Below are 6362 nucleotides of genomic sequence, written 5' to 3' on the forward strand. Positions count from 1 at the left end.
TGGAAGAAATAATTGACACACTGAACAGATCTAAAAGTACAATCTAAAATTTATAGGAAGACACACAAAGAAAGTCCCGAAGCATCTGTAAATATAAGTATCACAGAAGTATACAGAATAGAGTCACATACATCATTTTGGTTAACATAGGTTTCCTACGTCCCAATTCTAAGTGTTGTAGCATTTATAATTTGTCCTCCACTATAAAATGTGCCAACATAAAAGAACATTTTAGTCTTTAGTTTCCATGGTGTAGTGGTTAGCACATCTGCCTTACACACAGAAGACCCTGGGTTCGATTCCCAGGGGAACCATGAAGTTACCTTGGCTTCCATAAAAGAAATTTTAGGAGGTGCCTGGGTGGCTCAGTCAATTAAGCATCCGACTTCAGCTCAGGTCATGATCTTGCAGTTCATGAGTTCGAGCCCTGCTTTGGGCTCTGTGCTGACAGCTCAGAGCCTGGAGCCTGCTTCAGATTCTGTGTCTCCCTCACTGTCTGCCCCTCCCCCACTTACTCCCTCTCTCTCTCTCTCTCAAAAATAAATAAACATTAAAACTTTTTTTAAATAACATTTGAGTCCTACACTGTCTTTTTGTAGTGTAGCCTTAGTCAACAAACCAAACAAATATGTTCTAAAATTTTTACAAACCTAATTTTATATTATTGAAATCAGTAAAAAATGATAACACATGAAAATAGTTAAATGAGAGAGAGGAGGGAAGATGGCGGCATAGGAGGACGCTGGGCTTACCGCGCGTCCTGCTGATCACTTAGATTCCACCTACACCTGCCTAAATAACCCAGAAAACCACCAGAGGATTAGCAGAATGGAGTCGCCGGAGCCAAGCGCAGACGAGAGGCCCACGGAAGAGGGTAGGAAGGGCAGCGAGGTGGTGCGCGCTCCACGGACTGGCGGGAGGGAGCCGGGGCAGAGGGGCGGCTCGCCGGCCAAGCAGAGCCCCCTAGTCTGGCTTGCAAAAAGCGGAGGGGCCTGACGGACTGTGTTCCGACAGCAAGCGCGACTTAGCGGCTGGGAGGGCATAAGTTAACAGCTCTGCTCAGAAAGCGGGAAGGCTGGAGGACAAAGGGAAGGAAAGCTGCTGAGCCCCCGGACGACAGAGCTCAGTTTGGTGGGGAACAAAGGCGCTCGCCAGCGCCATCTTCCCCGCCCATCCCCCAGCCAAAATCCCAAAGAGAACCAGTTCCTGCCAGGGAACTTGCTCGCTCCGCGCAAACACCCAACTCTGCGCTTCTGCGGAACCAAACCTCCGGCAGCAGATCTGACTCCCTGCTGCTGCCACAGGGCCCCTCCTGAAGTGGATCACCTAAGGAGAAGCAAGCTAAGCCTGCCCCTCCTGCCCCTGTGCACCTTGCCTACCCACCCCAGCTAAGACGCCAGATCCCCAGCATCACAAGCCTGGCAGTGTGCAAGTAGCCCAGACAGGCCACCCCACCCCACAGTGAATCCCGTCTCTAGGAGAGGGGAAGAGAAGGCACGCACCAGTCTGACTGTGGCCCCAGCGGTGGGCTGGGGGCAGACATCAGGTCTGACTGCGGCTCCGCCCACCAACTCCAGTTATACACCACAGCACAGGGGAAGTGCCCTGCAGGTCCTCACCACGCCAGGGACTATCCAAAATGACCAAGCGGAAGAATTCCCCTCAGAAGAATCTCCAGGAAATAACAACAGCTAATGAGCTGATCAAAAAGGACTTAAATAATATAACAGAAAGTGAATTTATAATAGTCATAAAATTAATCGCTGGGCTTGAAAACAGTATAGCTGACAGCAGAGAATCTCTTGCTACAGAGATCAAGGGACTAAGGAACAGTCACGAGGAGCTGAAAAACGCTTTAAACGAAATGCATAACAAAATGGAAACCACCACGGCTCGGATTGAAGAGGCAGAGGAGAGAATAGGTGAACTAGAAGATAAAGTTATGGAAAAAGAGGAAGCTGAGAAAAAGAGAGATAAAAAAATCCAGGAGTATGAGGGGAAAATTAGAGAACTAAGTGATACAATAAAAAGAAATAATCTACGCATAATTGGTATCCCAGAGGAGGAAGAGAGAGGGAAAGGTGCTGAAGGGGTACTTGAAGAAATAATAGCTGAGAACTTCCCTGAAGTGGGGAAGGAAAAAGGCATTGAAATCCAAGAGGCACAGAGAACTCCCTTCAGACGTAACTTGAATCGATCTTCTGCACGACATATCATAGTGAAACTGGCAAAATACAAGGATAAGGAGAAAATTCTGAAAGCAGCAAGGGGTAAACGTGCCCTCACATATAAAGGGAGACCTATAAGACTCGTGACTGATCTCTCTTTTGAAATTTGGCAGGCCAGAAAGAGTTGGCACGAGATTTTCAGTTTGCTAGACAGAAAAAATATGCAGCCGAGAATCCTTTATCCAGCAAGCCTGTCATTTAGAATAGAAGGAGAGATAAAGGTCTTCCCAAACAAACAAAAACTGAAGGAATTTGTCACCACTAAACCAGCCCTCCAAGAGATCCTAAGGGGGACCCTGTGAGACAAAGTACCAGAGACATCACTACAAGCATAAAACATACAGACATCACAATGACTCTAAACCCATATCTTTCTATAATAACACTGAATGTAAATGGATTAAATGCGCCAACCAAAAGACATAGGGTATCAGAATGGATAAAAAAACAAGACCCATCTATTTGCTGTCTACAAGAGACTCATTTTAGACCTGTGGACACCTTCAGATTGAGAGTGAGGGGATGGAGAACTATTTATCATGCTACTGGAAGCCAAAAGAAAGCTGGAGTAGCCATACTTATATCAGACAAACTAGACTTTAAATTAAAGGCTGTAACAAGAGATGAAGAAGGACATTATATAATAGTGACAGGGTCTATCCATCAGGAAGAGCTAACAATTATAAATGTCTATGCGCAGAATACCAGAGCGCCCAAATATATAAAACAATTACTCATAAACACAAGCAACCTTATTGATAAGAATGTGGTCATTGCAGGGGACTTTAACACCCCACTTACAGAAATGGATAGATCATCTAGACACACGGTCAATAAAGAAACAAGGGCCCTGAATGAGACATTGGATCAGATGGACTTGACAGATCTATTTAGAACTCTGCATCCCAAAGCAACAGAATATACTTTCTTCTCAAGTGCACATGGAACATTCTCCAAGATAGATCATATACTGGGTCACAAAACAGCCCTTCATAAGTTTACAAGAATTGAAATCATACCATGCATACTTTCAGACCACAATGCTATGAAGCTTGAAATCAACCACAGAAAAAAGTCTGGAAAACCTCCAAAAGCATGGAAGTTAAAGAACACCCTACTAACGAATGAGTGGGTCAACCAGGCAATTCGAGAAGAAATTAAAAAATATATGGAAACAAACGAAAATGAAAATACAACAATCCAAACGCTTTGAGACGCAGCGAAGGCAGTCCTGAGAGGAAAATACATTGCAATCCAGGCCTATCTCAAGAAACAAGAAAAATCCCAAATACAAAATCTAACAGCACACCTAAAGGAAATAGAAGCAGAAGAGCAAAGGCAGCCTAAACCCAGCAGAAGAAGAGAAATAATAAAGATCAGAGCAGAAATAAACAATATAGAATCTAAAAAAACTGTAGAGCAGATCAACGAAACCAAGAGTTGGTTTTTTGAAAAAATAAACAAAATTGACAAACCTCTAGCCAGGCTTCTCAAAAAGAAATGGGAGATGACCCAAATAGATAAAATCATGAATGAAAATGGAATGATTACAACCAATCCCTCAGAGATACAAACAATTATCAGGGAATACTATGTAAAATTATATGCAACAAATTGGACAACCTGGAAGAAATGGACAAATTCCTGAACACCCACACTCTTCCAAAACTCAATCAGGAGGAAATAGAAAGCTTGAACAGACCCATCACCAGCGAAGAAATTGAATCGGTTATCAAAAATCTCCCAACAAATAAGAGTCCAGGACCAGATGGCTTCCCAGGGGAGTTCTACCAGACGTTTAAAGCAGAGATAATACCTATCCTTCTCAAGCTATTCCAAGAAATAGAAAGGGAAGGAAAACTTCCAGACTCATTCTATGAAGCCAGTACTACTTTGATTCCTAAACCAGACAGAGACCCAGTAAAAAAAGAGAACTACAGGCCAATATCCCTGATGAATACGGATGCCAAAATTCTCAATAAGATACTAGCAAATCGAATTCAACGGCATATAAAAAGAATTATTCACCATGATCAAGTGGGATTCATTCCTGGGATGCAGGGCTGGTTCAACATTCGCAAATCAATCAACGTGATACATCACATTAACAAAAAAAAGAGAAAAACCATATGATCCTGTCAATCGATGCAGAAAAGGCCTTTGACAAAATCCAGCACCCTTTCTTAATAAAAACCCTTGAGAAAGTCGGGATAGAAGGAACATACTTAAAGATCATAAAAGCCATTTATGAAAAGCCCACAGCTAACATCATCCTCAACGGGGAAAAACTGAGAGCTTTTTCCCTGAGATCAGGAACACGACAGGGATGCCCACTCTCACCGCTGTTGTTTAACATAGTGCTGGAAGTTCTAGCATCAGCAATCAGACAACAAAAGGAAATCAAAGGCATCAAAATTGGCAAAGATGAAGTCAAGCTTTCGCTTTTTGCAGATGACATGATATTATACATGGAAAATCCGACAGACTCCACCAAAAGTCTGCTAGAACTGATACATGAATTCAGCAAAGTTGCAGGATACAAAATCAATGTACAGAAATCAGTTGCATTCCTATACACTAACAATGAAGCAACAGAAAGACAAATAAGGAAACTGATCCCATTCACAATTGCACCAAGAAGCATAAAATACCTAGGAATAAATCTAACCAAAGATGTAAAGGATCTGTATGCTGAAAACTATAGAAAGCTTATGAAGGTAATTGAAGAAGATTTAAAGAAATGGAAAGACATTCCCTGCTCATGGATTGGAAGAATAAATATTGTCAAAATGTCAATACTACCCAAAGCTATCTACACATTCAATGCAATCCCAATCAAAATTGCACCAGCATTCTTCTCGAAACTAGAACAAGCAATCCTAAAATTCATATGGAACCACAAAAGGCCCCGAATAGCCAAAGTAATTTTGAAGAAGAAGACCAAAGCAGGAGGCATCCCAATCCCAGACTTTAGCCTCTACTACAAAGCTGTCATCATCAAGACAGCATGGTATTGGCACAAAAACAGACACATAGACCAATGGAATAGAATAGAAACCCCAGAACTAGACCCACAAACGTATGGCCAACTCATCTTTGACAAAGCAGGAAAGAACATCCAATGGAAAAAAGACAGTCTCTTTAACAAATGGTGCTGGGAGAACTGGACAGCAACATGCAGAAGGTTGAAACTAGACCACTTTCTCACACCATTCACAAAAATAAACTCAAAATGGATAAAGGACCTGAATGTGAGACAGGAAACCATCAAAACCTTAGAGGAGAAAGCAGGAAAAGACCTCTCTGACCTCAGCCGTAGCAATCTCTTACTCGACACGTCCCCAAAGGCAAGGGAATTAAAAGCAAAAGTGAATTACTGGGACCTTATGAAGATAAAAAGCTTCTGCACAGCAAAGGAAACAACCAACAAAACTAAAAGGCAACCAACGGAATGGGAAAAGATATTTGCAAATGACATATCGGACAAAGGGCTAGTATCCAAAATCTATAAAGAGCTCACCAAACTCCACACCCGAAAAGCAAATAACCCAGTGAAGAAATGGGCAGAAAACATGAATAGACACTTCTCTAAAGAAGACATCCGGATGGCCAACAGGCACATGAAAAGATGTTCAGCGTCGCTCCTTATCAGGGAAATACAAATCAAAACCACACTCAGGTATCACCTCACGCCAGTCAGAGTGGCCAAAATGAACAAATCAGGAGACTCTAGATGCTGGAGAGGATGTGGAGAAACGGGAACCCTCCTGCACTGTTGGTGGGAATGCAAATTGGTGCAGCCGCTCTGGAAAGCAGTGTGGAGGTTCCTCAGAAAATGAAAAATAGACCTACCCTATGACCCAGCAATAGCACTGCTAGGAATTTATACAAGGGACACAGGAGCACTGATGCATAGGGGCACTTGTACCCCAATGTTCATAGCAGCACTCTCAACAATAGCCAAATTATGGAAAGAGCCTAAATGTCCATCAACTGATGAATGGATAAAGAAATTGTGGTTTATATACACTATGGAATACTACGTGGCAATGAAAAAAAATGAAATATGGCCTTTTGTAGCAACGTGGATGGACTGGAGAGTGTGATGCTAAGTGAAATAAGCCATACAGAGAA

At 42.5% G+C, this 6362-nt stretch overlaps 1 non-coding gene across 1 annotated transcript; it reads left to right on the forward strand.

The window, feature by feature from the left end:
* Nucleotides 1–241: 241 nt before the first annotated feature.
* TRNAV-UAC (transfer RNA valine (anticodon UAC)) lies at nt 242–314 on the forward strand. Its single transcript has one exon. It is a non-coding gene; the product is annotated as a tRNA-Val (tRNA).
* Nucleotides 315–6362: the final 6048 nt, after the last annotated feature.

The sequence above is a fragment of the Herpailurus yagouaroundi genome, unplaced genomic scaffold (assembly GCF_014898765.1).
Source record: "Herpailurus yagouaroundi ecotype Mexico unplaced genomic scaffold, PumYag 28, whole genome shotgun sequence".
In the NCBI taxonomy this organism is placed as follows: domain Eukaryota; kingdom Metazoa; phylum Chordata; class Mammalia; order Carnivora; family Felidae; genus Herpailurus; species Herpailurus yagouaroundi.